This window comes from Bos grunniens, chromosome 10, assembly GCF_055505025.1.
Source record: "Bos grunniens cultivar Pamir isolate PY7600 chromosome 10, Bosgru_T2T1.0, whole genome shotgun sequence".
Lineage (NCBI taxonomy): Eukaryota > Metazoa > Chordata > Mammalia > Artiodactyla > Bovidae > Bos > Bos grunniens.
The window spans coordinates 1,832,320-1,849,252 of NC_141174.1; the positions used below are offsets into that span (position 1 = coordinate 1,832,320).

The following is a 16,933-nucleotide window of genomic DNA, read 5'->3' on the forward strand; positions in this document are numbered from 1 at the left end:
TAAAAAGTAGAATCGTGGTGGCCAGGGACTGCGGGGGAGGGAAACGGAGACTTCTTCTTTAATGGGGACCGAGGTTCAGTCACAGCATTTCTGGAGATGGATGGTGGTGATCACTGCGAAATGCCACTTAAAATGACTGAGCGGAGACAGTAAATTTTATGTTATGTCTATTTGATTACAATTTTAAAAATTGTTTTAATCTGCCGCATTAGCTGAGGGTTGGAGAGCTCTTAGAGACTAGCGAGCAGGGAATCCAAAAAGCTGCAGGAATTCCACATGTAGGGGTTTTCTAGCGGTTTTTTAAGTTTTCTCATTCTCAGGAAACCGAAGTTGGATATTGTAGGTAATTCGTTTTAGGTGTAGTTCATTCGAGAAAGAGAACAAGTCGTGCTGATCCGTGTACCATTTCTCAAAGATGAGGGCTTTGGCATAGATCAGGATATAAGGAAATGAACACGTTTATATTAAAATGTTAAGTCACACGTTTAAGTTACGTATGTGTCTTAGGTTGGGCTCCTGGGGAATAGACTGAGATGGAGATGTGCAGGAAGCTCGTTGGGGAGTGAGCGCTCTCGGATCCAGGCCTGGATGGGAGTGAGGAGGGCAGGACCAAGAGAAGGAGAGTGGACGCCCAGGTGAGAGACGGGTGCCAGCCACCCTCCAGAGACGTGGCAGGCAGGCGTTTGCACTTGTCCTCAGGCACTGATGAGGCGTCTGGTGTGGCCTGCCCCCCCCCGCCCCCGGGGACGTCCTATGGCTACAGGTGGAGCCCAGGCAGCTCTCGCCTGTCCACTCTCAGCAGGTGACACTTCCGGGTGAGGATCCGATGGCCCCCAGCATCGACACCTGGCTCTGTTTACTTTTTGCATGTTTCCCCTTTACAGCAATTTTTTAAAAATTGGCTGATTGGCTTCTTCTGGCAGCTTCCTGATGGGAGGGACTGGCTCTGGGGGAGTCTGGGTCTTGCTCTGATTGGACAGGGCCATGCTCAGTCAAGGAGCTTCCCTGTAGCTCAGACAGTAAAGAATCTGCTGCAATGCGGGAGACCTGGTTTCAGTCCCTGGGTCAGGAAGATCCCCTGGAGAAAGGAATGGCAATCCACTCCAGGATTCTTGCCTGGAGAATCCCATAGGCAGAGGAGCCTGGCGGGCCACAGTCCACGGGGTCGCAAATGCTTAGTAAATCTATAATCCAGTTTTCTGTTGATGGGCGGAGCTGAGTTCCTGCCCTGTGCTTTGGCTGGAGGCCAAACTGTGGTAGGGTTAATGGTGACATCCCTGAAAAGGGCTTGTGCCACCAAGTCCTGTGGCTCCCAGGACTGTTGTATTTAGTGCCCCTGACCCCACAGCAGTCCACCACCAACCCATGCTTCCCCCAGAGACTCCCAGACTCTCATAGGCAAGCCTGGCTCAGTCTCTCTGGGGCCACTGCTCCTTTCTCCCAGGTCCTGGTGCACACAAGGTTTTGTTTGTGCCCTCCAAGAGTCTGTTTCCCCGGTCCTGTGCAATTCTCAAGTCAAGTCACACTGGCCTTCAAAGTCAAATTCCCTGGGGGTTCTCAGTCCCTTTGCTGGATGCCCAGATAACCAGAATGGTGTGATCACTCACCTAGAGCCAGACATCCTGGAAGGTGAAGTCAAGTGGGCCTTAGGAAGCATCAGTATGAACAAAGCTAGGGGAGGTGATGGAATTCCAGTTGAGCTGTTTCAAATCCTGAAAGATGATGCTGTCAAAGTGCTGCACTCAATATGCCAGCAAATGTGGAAAACTCAGCAGTGGCCACAGGACTGGAAAAGGTCAGTTTTCATTCCAATCCCAAAGACAGTCAATGCCAAAGAATGCTCAAACTACCACACAATTGCACTCATCTCACACTCTAGTAAAGTAATGCTCAAAATTCTCCAAGCCAGGCTTCAACAGTATGTGAACTGTGAACTTCCAGATGTTCAAGCTGGTTTTAGAAAAGGCAGAGGAACCAAAGATCAACTTGCCAGCATCCACTGGATCATAGAAAAAGCAGGAGAATTCCAGAAAAACATCTACTTCTGCTTCATTGACTATGCTAAAGCCTTTGACTGTGTGGATCACAAACTGTAGAAAATTCTTCAAGAGATGGGAATACCAAACCACCTTACCTGCCTCCTGAGAAATCTGTATGCAGGTCAACAAGCAACAATTAGAACCGGACACGAACAATGGACTGGTTCCAAATCAGGAAAGAGTACTTGTCACCCTGCTTATTTAACTTATATGCAGAGTACATCATGAGAAATGCTGGGCTGGATGAAGCACAAGCTGGAATCAAGATTTCCAGGGGAAATATCAATAACCTCAGATATGCAGTTGACACCACACTTATAGCAGAAAGCGAAGAGAAACTAAAGAGCCTCTTGATGAGAGTGCAAGAGGAGAGTGAAAAAACTGGCTTAAAACTCAACATTCAAAAAACTAAGATCATGGCATCCAGTCCCATCACTTCATGGCAAATAGATGGAGAAACAGTGGAAACAGTGACAGACTTTATTTGGGGGGGGGCTCCAAAATCACTGCAGATGGTGACTGCAGCCATGAAATTAAAAGATGCTTGCCCCTTGTAAGAAAATCTGTGACCAATCTAGACAGCATATTAAAAAGCAGAGACATTACTTTGCCAACAAAGGTCTGTCTAGTCAAAGCTATGGTTTTTCCAGTGGTGATGTATGGATGTGAGAGTTGGACCTTAAAGAAAGCTGAGCACCTAAGAATTGATGCTTTTGAATTGCGGTATTGGAGAAGACTCTTGAGAGTCCCTTGGACTGCAGGGAGATCCAACAAGTTCATTCTAAAAGAAGTCAACCCTGAATATTCATTGGAAGGACTGATGCTGAAGCTGAAACTCCAATACTTTGGCCACCTGATGTGAAGAACTGACTCATTTGAAAAGACCCTGTTGCTGGGAAAGATTGACGGCAGGAGAAGGGGATTACAGAGGATGAGGTGTCTGGATGGCATTACCGACTTGTTGGACATGAGTTTGAGCAAGTCCCAGGAGTTGGTGGTGGACAGAGAACCCTGGAGTGCTACAGTCCATGGGGTTGCAAGGAGCTGGACGACTGAGCAGCTGACCTAAACTGACTTGACTTTTAGTCCAGATGGCTTCAGACAGGAGCGTCTTCCCTGTTTATGCGTGCTCTTCTGAAGGTCTCACTGAGTTTCATCGTTACATACACCAAGTGTCCCATATGTGATATAGTAAGACTGTGAGGCTTAATCACAGTAGATAAATGTGTGGGATGTGTTTAATCCTCATATGATGTTTGGGACTCCATCAACTTCTAATACTTTCCAGGATATATTTTGAGATTCATGAAACCTCAGAATTTTGCTTCTTAAATTTCGACTTTTTTTTCTTTTTTTTAGCATTTGATTACTTTGCGTGGGGGTCGCTCAAGCTCTCCATTTTTGTGCCAAAGGTCAACTTCCTCTCACGCCCTGTGGCTGTACTTTTCTGTTTCCAGATTCTTCCGTGTTTCTCCATCTGCCACAGCTAACCGACCACGCCCGCCCCCTAACTTTACACTTTTCATTTGGACCCGCATCTTTGTACTTACCCCGGCTCTTGGCATGAGCGATGGCCAATCTCCAGGACGCCCGATGTCATTCTTGGATCGCTGGCTCTTCCGCCCCTTAAGGGGACGTCCTGCGTGCGTCACTGTCTGTGGGGCTTTTGTTTGTTCTGTTTCGTGTTTATTTAGCCGTGTGTTAGCGTGCAGCGCCGGAGCGGCAACTGCATTCACGCTGCTGTGCAACCACCTTAGAACCTTTTCACTTTGCAAACGGAAACCCCCATTTGCCCTCTCCCAGCCCTGGCCAGCCGCCACTCACCTTCGTGTTTCTGTGAGTTAGACTACACGAGATACTTCGTATCAGTAAAATCTTACAGGGTTTCTCATTTTGGGCCGGCTTATTTCTGTCAGCAGCATGTCCTCAAGGCTGGTCTGCATTTAAAAGGAATTCCCTTTCTTTGAAAGGCTGAGTAGCATTCCATCGTGTGTGTGCACCACATTTTGTTTATCCCGTCATCCGTCAATGGACATGTGGGTCGTGTCCACCTTTTGGTTACTGTGAGTGAGACTCATGAGTGTGAGTGCTCACGTTTTTAAGTGCAGACACATATTTTCATTTCTAGCAGCCTGCCATGCCCCACATTGTAAATGCTAGAGAGGGTGTCTGACCCTTTGCGAGCGGGGCTGTAAATACAGCACCAGGATACTGTGATTACCCCACCGTGTCTCATTTCCCTCCGCGCGTTGGCTCGTGCTGACCTTTAGTAAGAACACCATTCAGTCTCATTTCTGTGATACTTAGGCCTTCATTTAGCCTTGTTTTGTTGTTTCCCTTGGTTTCAAATTTTCTCTCTTTATGCGAACTGGGGACTGAAGCCTGGCATTTGACTTGTGATCTTGTGCGTTCTGAAAGCTCATACATGTAATCGTGGAACAAATAAAGCAGCTGGAAGAAATCTTTCTTGAACAAAACCCAAGTGGGGCATTTGGGTGTGAGCCAGGATTTCCGCAGCTACTGAGGGAGATGTGAAAAGGCTGCCTTTATGACGGCACCGACAAGTCACTTCTGGCCCCAGAGGAAAGTCCTTTAGGCAGTGACCAGATAGAGGCTAGGGAGCCTTACACATTCATCGCCTGACCACTAAGCAGAGTACTTATGGGAACCTTCCGAGGCCTCTGCCTGTGTCGGCCCCTCAGTCGTGTCCGACTCTTTGCGACCCCACGGGCGGTAGTCCGCCAGGCTCCTCTGTCTGTGGGATCCTCCCGGCAAGAATACCAGCGTGGGTTGCCATGCCCTCCTCCAGGGGACCTTCCCGACGCAGGGACTGAGCACGCCTCTCTTACGTCTCCTGCGTTGGTAGGCGGGGTCTCTACCACTAGCGCGTCTGTGGCTTCGTACGCTCAGGCCATAGCGGGAAATTCCGGGGCTGTTGGGTCTGATCCTGGCCTCCCGCTGAATGTGCTCTGTAGTCCTAGGGCAGACACTGAGAGTTTAACTTCCTGAGGTTCCATTCTCCCAACCACAATTCAGAAGTGAATTGTATGTGTACATGTAGATACCAAACAACTAACTATGCACAAAGTCCTCTGTTAACTGCTCCTTTATAGAGGAAAACGTCTAACGTCCTACAGCGGTCAGATCAAATTCCACTGGACATCTTAAAAAGATTGGTTATGTATAGACCCTGATGCTGGGAAAGATTGAAGGCGGGAGGAGAAGGGGACGACAGAGGATGAGATGGTCGGATGGCATCATGGACTCGATGGACATGAGTTTGAGTAAACTCCGGGAGTTGGTGATGGACAGGGAGGCCTGGCGTGCTGCAGTCCATGGGGTCGCACAGAGTCGGACACGACTGGGAGACTGATCTGAACTGATGTGTGTACATATACATAGGTCTGAACTGACACATACGAAGGCAAAAAGCTTGGAAGGGAGGTATGTTTTTAGAAATGTAGAAAGTGAAGTTGCTCAATCATGTCTGACTCTTTTCGACCCCATGGACTATAGCCTACTAGGCTCCTGCATCCATGGGATTCTCCAGGCAAGAGTACTGGAGTGGGTTGCCATTGCCTTCTCCAGGGGATCTTTCCGACCCAGGGGTTGAACCCAGGTCTCCTGCACTGCAAGCAGACGCTTTGCCATCTGAACCCCCAGGGAAGCCCTAGAAATGTAGAGCAGCATCACAGTTTTTAACCGTTTATCCATCCATTCAGCCAACGTGGATGGATGCCTGGGTCAGAGCTTCTCAAACTTGTGGTGTGTGAGCCTCGCCTGGGGGACTTTTTAAACACTGCTCCTGGGCCCCATGCTCAGAACTGGGCTCCAGTTCCGTAGATATTATAGCAGGGCCTGAAACCTTCGTGTCTGCAAGCCCAAGTGATATTGATCCCGCTGGTGTACAGACTCCGCTTTGGGGACCCAAGTTCCAGAGACACTCAGAGCTCCAAAGTGAAGAAGGCACGGTCATGTCCTTCTTCATGCAGAAAGGGTTAATGTTAACACTCCACATTGTTGTGACCTTATAATCACATTATATCACTGTGTGTGTACAGATGTGTTTTCAAGGCATTTCAGAACCCATAGCACGTACAAAGGCATGGAAAACTGAAGTCACGAGACATATTCAGGGACATGGAGTCAGTGTCACCGGAGCAGAGGGCACACAGCTGGCCAGGGGGTGGCATGCGGCAGGAGAGGTGTCAAGAACTAGATGGAGCTCTGATCATAGTAGATGTTGGGTGCCCTAAGGAATTGATTGTTTTCCTAACAATCAAAGGAAATGGAAAAGGGAAAATTTGAAAATTCGCAAGAGCTCCTGAGAAGGTAGAGTTACGGATAGCGAAGACTTTGGTCAAATATAATTGTTAACCCAATCATCTTTCTGGAATCACACTTCAGTTGGAAGTTAATCTTTCTGGTGTTTGATTTCTTCAGTTCTGGTAATTTTTGTGTACCATAAGATGGGTTGGCTTCCCTGATAGCTCAATTGGTAAAGAATCCGCCTGCAGTGCAGGAGACCCCAGTTTGACTCCTGGGTCAGGAAGATCTGCTGGAGAAGGGATAGGTTACCCACCCCAGTATTCTTGGGCTTCCCTTGTGGCTCAGATGGTAAAGAATCCTCCTGCGATGCAGGAGACCTGGGTTCAATCCCTGGATTGGGACGATCCTCTGGAGAAGGGATAGGCTACCCACTCCAGTATTCTGGCCTGGAGAATTCCACGGACTGTATAGTCCATGGGGTCGCAAAGAGTTGGACACAACTGAGCAACTTTCACTTTCACTCACTTAAGATGAGTTGCTGCTGCTACTGCTGCTGCTACATCGCTTCAATCGTGTCCGACTCTGTGCGACCCCATAGATGGAAGCCAACCAGGCTCCCCCATCCCTGGGCTTCTCCAGGCAAGAACAGTGGAGTGGGTTGCCATTGTGATTAAAAATGACCTGTTTTCCTTAGTTCTGGAGAAAAAGAAAGAGCCTCCTCATTGAAGTACTGAATTAAGCCAGACTTGGAGCTTAATTGATTGACCCTACTCAGATTCATTGGAAAAGACTCTGATGCTGGGAAAGATTGAAGGTGGGAGGAGAAGGGGACGACAGAGGATGAGATGGTTGGATGGCATCAGCGACTCAATGGACATGAGTTTGAGCAAACTCCGGGAGTTGGTGATGGACAGGGAGGCCTGGCGTGCTGCAGTCCATGGGGTCACAAAGAGTCGGACACGACTGAGCAACTGAGCAGCAACAATAACTGGCATTTTAGCTTGCTGAGCCAATGTTTTTGTATAGCCCAGTTTAGTCCTGGGAGGTGTGACTCCTCCGAGGCCACGTAGCTAGGTGGTGACGTGTCTAGGAAAAAGGCAGGCACTTTGCGGGAGTGAACCACTTTCCTTCCCACCTGCTCCAAGGCGCATCTCTCAGCACGCCCCATCGCCTTCTCCCCTCGCCCTCGTACTGCGTCTCCCCTCGGCAATGTGCTGTTTTTCTTTCGTTCATTGTCTGGCTCCCCTCACATCAGTGTTCTGGGGGCAGGGGCCCCTGTCCGCCTTGCTCACTCGCATCTCCCCAGCTCCCAGAACGGGACTGGGCACACAGTAGGTGCTTCTGCTTGTTGAACAGAAGAGTAGACGCTGCTGGCTCCTCTCAGCGGGGTTCACCACCGTCAGCAGGAGTCACCTGCGTGCGGGGGAAGGTGGCCCCAGGCCCTTCCCTCTCGGTGGGGCAGAGACTGAGCCCAGGGTGCCAGCTGGCCTGCCCCCAGCAGCCTGTACCCTTCATTAGACCCCTGGGTCAGGCTGCAGGGTTTCAACAGGAGGGAGGTGGCTCCCCAGCCGAGCCCACAAACCCTGGGTCCCTGCTGATCCGGAAGTTACCAGTGAGGAGCCCAGAGGTGACCCAGAGGCCTCCGAAGGCCCTGGTCTTCCTGTGGCCTCTGTCCCCAGCCCTCGCCCAGCACCCATATGGGGCAGAGTCCAGAGGAGTGAGCGGGAGGAGGGTCTGTTATTCAAATGCCAAGCATTCACTGAGTGCCTACTCTATGCCAGCCACAGTTCTAGGCTCAGGGGGTGCAGCAGGGAATAAAGAGCTTCCCTGCCCTCAGGAAGCTTATGCTCTGGTGGGGAGAGCAGAAGAAAACAGTAAATAACCGTATGATGTATGTCAACCAAAGCATGAGATGAAGGAAACAGGATAAGCGGACGCGGAGGGAGAAAAAGGGCTTGTTTTCTTGAGACTCGTCCACAGGAGGAGACGTCAGGCAGGCAGGAAGATCGGAGAGCGGGCTGCCGAGGTGGTCTTGCTGAGAATCGATGCTGGCCTGAGCGGAGCAGTGGTAGACATGGTGGTGGTGGTCAGGTCCTGGTTGCCTGAGGAGGGTGCAGGCCGCAAGCTGGCATGCGAGGAGCCGGGTGGTGGGATACAGGGGAAAGTCAAGGAGGACTCTGAGCTTGGGGCCTGAGAAGCTGGAAGGATGGAGAGGGGACCCCGAGCGGAGAAACAGGTTTCGGAGGAAGGTCAGGGGGTCAGCTTTGGCCATGATGCCTGTTACACACCCAGGGAATGTCAGGTAGAAAGACAGATCTGAGGCTGAACTAGAGAGAGAGACGTGGGAGCTCCTGGTGGACAGAAGATGGGCCCCAGGCGGCACCCACATCCCCATCCCAGACTCTGAGTGTGCCGCAGTATGCGACGAGGAGGAAGCACAGTCGTGCCTGGAATAGGCTAACCAGCAATAAGATGATTCTGGAAGATCCAGGTGAACCCAGGGTAATCGCAAGCGTTGTTTAATGGGGAAGCTGGAGGCGGGAGAGTCGGAATCAGGGAAATAGCAGTGGAGAAAGACTCGGGCCGACAGGACTCGCTCTGAAGGTGGAGGAAGTGGGCCGCGGACCAAGAGACGCCGGTAGCTTCCAGAACCTGAGACAGGCACAGCATGGACTCTCCCAGAGAGCCGCAGGAAGGGAGGCGGCCTCCCGCCACCTCGCTCACAGCCCCGGGAGACGCACTCCGGCCTTCTGACCTCCAGAGCTGTGACGCGATAAACGCGTGCTGCTGTAAACCACGCACAAAACCGTTACCTGTCTCCCGTTATTTTCCAGGTTCTTTTTTCTATGCAGCCGCCATCCTTGTCCAAAATGGTCTATCATTGTGAACAACTGGAATGCAAAGACATTAACAATGAAATGGATCTCACAAAAATAGGTTTTCTTATTACAAAAGCAACACATGCTTCTTACAGAAATTATAGACCAAAAAAAACGCACACCATCCCACCCGTTCCTTAGAAATCACTGTTGACACCCCTGGGGATCCACTTCTCAGAGCCTGTTCTGTGTCTGTGCCTTCTTCCCACCGAGACAGGGCCACGTGCGTGCCTTCTCCCCACCGAGACAGGGCCACGTGCGTGCCTTCTCCCCACCGAGACAGGGCCACGTGCGTGCCTTCTCCCCACCGAGACAGGGCCACGTGCGTGCCTTCTCCCCACCGAGACAGGGCCACGTGCGTGCCTTCTCCCCACCGAGACAGGGCCACGTGCGTGCCTTCTCCCCACCGAGACAGGGCCACGTGCGTGCCTTCTCCCCACCGAGACAGGGCCACGTGCGTGCCTTCTTCCCCCTGCAATAGGGCGCACGCCTTCTTCCCACTGAAACAGGGCCACGCCACGTGTGCTTTGGAAACCAGTGTGATCTGTGTAAGCCATCTGCCAAGCGTCACACTTTGCACTGTTCCAACTTCACTCCTGTGGTTTCACGTTTGGTCTGTCCCGAGTAACCCCCTGTGGATAACGCCCACGCTGAACGGTGAGGAAGAACCAGGTCAGCCCGGGAGAGATGGCGGCTGGAGGGACGGTGCCCCAGGCCAGGGGCCCCCGGGTGGGGCTCTGCGCTCAGTGGCGCGTGGAGGGGAGCCTGAGCGGGGAGCTCGAGAGGCTCAGGTCTGTAGGCGTCTCCAAGTGGGATCCCTTTTCACACGGATTGTTTCAGTACGGCCCGGTTTTCACCAGCCTGACTTTGACTCCGTTGGTTTTGGCAAAATGCTGTCAGTCGCTTTTTCCCAGTCTAAATGAACAGGGTCTGGGCCTTGTGGCCCACGAGCCCGCTGCAGGCTCTTGTGCAGTCCCTGGGTCAGGAAGACCCCCTGGAGAAGGAGAAGGTGCCCATTCCATTACTCTTCCCTAGAGAACCGCACGGACAGAGGAGTCTGGCAGGCTACAGTCCACGGGGTCGCAAAGAGCCGGGCACCATTGAGCAATTTTCGCTTTCACTTTTGAAGCAGAGTCAAAGTAAAGGTCGTCAGGATTGAGAAGATTAAGGGACTCGAGGCCTAGAATTGTGGCTGAGACCTCACACTGGGGTCCTTTTGAGTCTTCATCTGATGAGACTGCATCTTTTTGTCTTTCTTTGTTAGTAGTCCAGATGTTTATATCTCAACAGGTCCCTCCCAGTTAGGGCATAAACGCCCCTGTTGGGGAGGATGCTGATACTTGTGTTCTTGGCCTTTTCTAAGCAATAGGAATTGACTAGGGGCCAGACTGGAGACTCAGGCCAGGCTTTCCTGGCGCTGCTGTGCGGGCTGCAGGAAAGAGTGCCAGCAGGTAGCGGTTCCCCTCCTCGCTCGGCGGGGTGGGGCGAGGGCTGCCAGGGGCCGAGCTGGTCAGCCCACCCCTTGGTGCCGCTGCGTGAGGGGGGCCGGCGGCAGTACCGGGCTTCTGCTCCCCACACCTACGTGTGCTCCCAGCTCTTCAGAAATGGCAGTTGGGTTTTTTGGTCCAGAATTTGCCCCAGCTGTGCGAGCACACGATTATTTTTAGTCCCATATAGTTTCCTTGTGTGTTGTAGCTCCAGGAGCGGCGTGTCCTGGTGTAAGCTCTGCAGCAAAGGGTCCCAGGTTCCAGGACCGCCTCCGGGACTGATGCCTGAAGAATGAGATAGGGTCTTCCAACTTGTCCTCAGGAGCCTCTTCCTGGCATTGGTAGAGGAAGAATTATGTAAAAGCCCTAGATTCGTTTCTTCCCCTTTTAGGTGCTTGTGGTAACATGGAAACTAATATGGAAAAACTAGGGGATGCACAGTTCACGCCTGTAGACGAAGTGTTAATACTGTCAGCCGCTGACATTTGCTAACGCCAGCTACTGTGAAAAGTCAGTGTGTGTCACTCAGCCGTGTCTGACTCTTGTGACCCCATGGACTGTAGCCCCGCCCCCCAGCCTCCTCCGTCCACGGGACTCTCCAGGCAAGAACACGAGTGTGTAGACTTCCCCTCTCCAGTGCATCTTCCTGACCCAGGGATCGAACCCACATCTCTTGCATCTCCTGCATTGGCAGGCAGCTTCTTTACCTCTAGCGCCACCTGCCAGCTAAGTACTCGGTGTAGGTGATTTTTAAAGAGTATTTATGCGGTTATTGTCCTGTGGCCGCGCTGGGTCTGCGTTACTGCGCAGGCTAGCTCTGGTGGTGGCGAGCAGGCTCCTCTCCGGTCTCGGCGTGCGGCCCTCTCCGTGCAGCGGCTCCTCCTGTGGCCCCGGGCCCTACAGCTCAGTAGTTAGGGCCCAGCCTGGGCTGCTCCGCAGCATGTGAAATCTTCCTGGACCAGGGACTGAACGCGTGTCCCTTGGAGTGGCAGGCAGGTTCCGAACCCCTGCACACCAGGGAGGTCCTGTGTTGATGATTCTTTATGGTCTTGTAAAATTCCAGGAGCTGGGCGCATTTTCTCCGTTTTGTAGATGACGGCTCTGATGATTAGAGAAGTCCCTGCCCCCGGTCAGTCGGCCTGCGGGTGATGGAGCCCACGTTCAGAGCCAGGCCTCAGTCGGCCTGTGGGTGACGGATCCCGCATTCAGAGCCAGGCCTGTGCCTCCAGAACTCAGATCCTTGCTCCGCCGTGGCTGGGGAGCCAAGCCCAGCCTCTGCTGGACTCCAGCAGGTTCCTGTTTGTGGAGGAGGAGGACTGGCCCCCTCACCATCCCAGAGATGTGCTCTTGGGCTGGGGTGCGGACGGTGCCCACCCCAGAGCGCAGACTCCGCCTTTGAGCGCCCACACAGTGCTGCCTTCTCACCAAGCACCCTCCGTGCCAGGGAAGCACCCGAAGTCTCCCCACAGTCCCCCTGGGGGCTAAACCTCTGGGCTCCACTTGCAAGAATGCTGCGGAATGGCAGGAAAGGCATTTCATTCTCTCACCGACTCTTGGAAATAGTAAAGGTTCATTTCATACTGACGCAGGAGTATGGTGGAGCTTGGCTGTTGAAAACCTTAGTTCAAGGATTTCTCAGTAAAGTGATACAAGAGGTATGCAAGGAGGGGCTTCCCTGCTGGGCTAGTGGTGAAGACTCTGCCTGCCACTGCAGGGGACATGGGTTCGACCCCTGGTCGGGGAAGATCCCATAGGCCACAGGGCAGCTAAATCCGTGCAGCCCAACTACCGAGCCCATGCACCGTAGGACCCAGGCTCCACGGCAAGAGAAGACACCACAGGGAGAAGCCTGAACACCGCAACCAGAGAGCGGCCCCGCCCCCTGCAGCCAGAGAAGCCCTCGCACAGCAGGGAGGCCCAGTGCAGCCAAGAGCAGGAAACCTTCAAACACTCAGGCCGCAAGATGCACAATGTTTTCTTAAAAAAAGAGGCATGCAAGGAGAAGAGAGTGTTTCTGGTGTGATGATAAAAACAAGTTATTCAACAGGAAGGACTGCCTTGAAAATCATCCTCTGCTGCTGCTGCTAACTCGCGTCAGTCGTGTCCGACTCTGTGCGACCCCACAGAAGGCAGCCTACCAGGCTCCCCCGTCCCGGGGATTCTCCAGGCAAGAACACTGGAGTGGGTTGCCATTTCCTTCTCCAGTGCATGAAAGTGAAAAGTGAAAGTGAAGTTACTCAGTCGTGTCCGACTCTTAGCGACCCCATGGACTGCAGCCCACCAGGCTCCTCCGTCCATGGGATTTTCCAGGCAAGAGTGCTGGAGTGGGGTGCCATCGCCTTCTCCAGAAAATCATCCTCATTTGCTTCTAAATTAATTTGCTATTTGCTAAAAGCTATTTTCAGGCAATGATACCTTGTGCTGTGCAGGCGTAACTTCAACTTTCATATTTAAAAGATGCGCTTACCGAGGTCGCATACTTGGATGAGCTTCTGATGCGTGTTCAGAAGGTGCTGATGGGAGAGAAATGGATGAGCACGTCTTTAAAACCGCAATATGCTGGTCCTTTCTCTCGGCTTGTATTCACTGACCGGACAAAGGTTCTTATTTGACCCCTGTCTTCAAGAGCACAAAAAGAGTTCACTTTACCTTGCAAGAAGTTAAACAACAGAAGAGTTTTTGTTTTACTTTCAAACTTAGGTGCATTCCTAAATGCCAGTTTGTATTAAATTCTCCCCCTCTGGCACTGCCTCGCTCAACAGGCACATAGTGCGAAACACACAGCTGGTCAGTGCGCCCGAGAGTGGCCCAGAGAACATGCAAGGAGGACTTGCTTTACTCTTCATCACGGGGCCTGAGGCCAGAGGGCTGATGACCACACCTGAGTCTCAGGTGTTCAGTCACTCAGTCCCGTCCGACTCTCTGCGACCCCATGGACTGCAGCACGCCAAGCCGCCCTGTCCATCACCAACTCCAGGAGTTTGCCCAAACCCATGTCCATTGAGTCGCTGATGCCATCCAACCATCTCATCCTCTGTTGTCCCCTTCTCGTCCTGCCCTCAGTCTTTCCCAGCATCAGAGTCTTTTCCAAAGAGTTGGCTTTCCGCATCAGGTGGCCAAAGTATTGGAGGTTCAGCTTCAGCATCAGTCCTTCTAATGAATGAATATTCATTCATTAGGCTTGGTTTCCTTTAGGATTGACTGGTTTGATCTCCTTGCTGTCCAAGGGACTCTCAAGAGTCTTCTCCAACACCACAGTTCAAAAGCATCAGTTCTTTAGTGCTCAGCCTTCTCTATGGGTCTCAGAAATTATATAAGAAATGAAACCAGGAAATCGAGATCCAACTAAAACTTTATTAAGATCCAGGTGTCAATGCCCAGTACTTGGAAGCGAGGAACCCACTAGAAGCCCAAGAGTGATGAGCAGAGAAGTCGGGTGGACCCTGATCGGGAACGCCAGTGCTTGGCAGCGTGTCACCAGCACCAAAGCTGGCCTGTGTTCCTGTGTTCTCTTTCCGCGTGTTCATTCATCTGACCCAGAGATTCTGTCCATGCGATCCCAGCCCCAAGGGACCTGCGAGGTCAGAGCCATCTTTATGATGCTAGGGCACTGTTTGCCTCATCTCACTCTGCTGACATTTGCATTGATGATGCAAACTCTGTGATAGGTAACACTGCTGAATTGTTTTGTCTGTTCTCAGCATAAATCAAGGCAGTAGCAGCAAACTGTACTGGTAGTCATTGTATTCTTCATCACTTTGCCCTCACAGTTAAAAAAGTAATAATAAAGTCAGTTTCACTTAAGAATATCCTTGATGAAGCAATAAAGCATTGTGTTATTAAATATTAATCCTCAAATCCACATCTTTTTTTTGTTTTTTACCATTCTGAGATGTATCCATATAGCATTTCTATTACATGCCAGGGTGTGGTGGTTATCTCTAGGAAAAGCACTTGCACAGCTGTTTTTTAAGTTGAGATTGTGACTGGCCACTGTTTTAACAGAACACCATTTTTATTTGAAAGAATGACTGACGGAAAAACTACGGTTATTAAGACTTGAGTGTGTGGTTGAAATTTCCCTGAAAATGAGTGAAGGGAGCCTGTCGTTTCAAGGAAAACAACTGTGACAGTATTTGTTGCCAAAGCTAAAATTCAGGCTTTCATGTGAAAATTAGAACTTGGGAAACTTGTGGCCACCACTGTGAAGCTGACAGTCTGTCAATACCAAGTTCAGTGGCGATATTCACAAATGTAGTTCTAAAAATACTGCATAATGAAATGTCTTAGAAGATCCATGTAACTCAGTGAATTAATAGTTTTCAGATAACCAACGTACGATGTTACAGAATCATGGCTGGGCAAAAGAGCCATTGAAAGTACAAGACACACCAAAGCAGAGTATGAAAAGTTAATTGATATGGTCTCAAATTATACGTTGCAGCTAGCCTTTAAGAAATTACTACTTATTGAGTTATAGTGTGATATAAAAATAAGTATCTACTGTTACAGGAAAAGCCTATTAAAATACTCCTCCCTTTTCAACTATAGATCTGTGTGAGGCTGTATCTTTCTTTATATACTACAATCATAATGCCACAAAGAATTTAGAAGCAGAAGTAAGAATCCAGCTACACTATAGTAAGCATTCCTAAGACCCACAAAAATGTAAAGTAATTCTCTTATCACTACTTGTTTTGCTTAGTTTTCATGAAAAATATTTATGTTAAAAGGTCATGAACTTATTATTTTAAAACATTAATGTTTTAAATGTTCCCAGTTCAATTTCTAGTCTAACTATTAATAGATAAAATGCATGTAAACAGAAGCCTTTGGAATTCTCAATTTTTAAGAGTTTAAAGGAATCCTGAAGTCAGAAAGTTTGAGAACAACTGATTCAGTGCGTATAGAGTACCTACTGTGTACTGGGCTGGGCTGGTACAGGGCAAGGATGCTTGCTGGACAGACGTGGGTCCTGCCCACAGAACTGACAGGCACCTACACCTAAACAGATGACTCCAGCAGTGTGCTAAGTGCCACGGTAGGAGAAGCACAAGGTGTGTTTTGTTGGCACCTGACGCTATTTAGGGAAGACTTCCAGGAGGAATGAATGTCTCCAGTGATGCTTGAAGGATGAGTCAGAGTTAGCCAGACAGAGAGCTTGATTGCTTTGAGTGTATGGAAAAGCATGTGTTCAGACAAAAGTCCCTGTGCCAGAGGTCACGACTTCACTGCAGAGTGAAGTGGTGTGTAACACGGGGAGGGAGGGTGACATGCGGGCCTGGACTGGAGATGGCAGCCCCCTTGTGAAGGGCTTTGGGAGTCCAGGTGTGAGGTGCGAGGACCTCCCCCAAGGGGGAAGGGGGCATCCTCGGGTTGGGGAGGTTAAGTCAGGACAGTGACATTAGATTGCACTTTAGACAGATCTCTCTGCTGACAGAATGGAGGTCTTGCCTCCACAGCAGCCAAATCAAGAGGTCATGGAACCTGGGCTACTGCCTGCGGGGTACTGGAGACATGTGGACAGATTTAAGGGACATTTGTATGGAGATGTTTACAGATCTAGGTAAAGAGATTCAGTTTCAGTTCAGTTCAGTCGCTCAGTCCCATCCGACTCTTTGCAACCCATGGACTGCAGCACACCAGGCCTCCCAGTTCATCACCAACTCCCAGACTTTACCCAAACCCATGTCCATTGAGTCGGTGATGCCATCCAGCCATCTCATCCTCTGTCGTCCCCTTCTCCTCCTGCCTTCAATCTTTCCCAGCATCAGGGTCTTTTCAAATGAGTCAGTTCTTCACATCAGGTGGCCAAAGTATTGGAGTTTCAGCTTCAACATCAATCCTTCCAATGAACACCCAGGACTGATCTCCTTTAGGCTGGACTGGTTGGATCTCCTTGCAGTCCAAGGGACTCTCAAGAGTCTTCTCCAACACCACAGTTCAAAAGCATCAATTCTTTGGTGCTCAGCTTTCTTTACAGTCCAACTCTCACATCCATACATGACCACTGGAAAAACCATAGCCTTGACTAGACAGACCTTTGTTGGCAAAGTTATGTCTCTGCTTTTATTTAAAAGCAATATGCTATCTAGGTTGGTCATAATTTTCCTTCCAAGGAGTAAGCGTCTTTTAATTTCATGGCTGCAATCACCATCTGCAGTGATTTTGGAGCCCAGAAAAATAAAGTCAGTCGCTGTTTCCACTGTTTACCCATCTATTTGCCATAAAGTGATGGGACTGGGTGCCATGGTCTTAG

General features: G+C 50.4%; 1 protein-coding gene across 15 annotated transcripts in view; it reads left to right on the forward strand.

Moving 5' to 3' along the window:
* Positions 1-16,933, forward strand: part of EFCAB11 (EF-hand calcium binding domain 11) — a 170,992-nt gene that overhangs the window by 100,087 nt on the left and 53,972 nt on the right. The gene's annotated exons all lie outside the window — the stretch shown is intronic.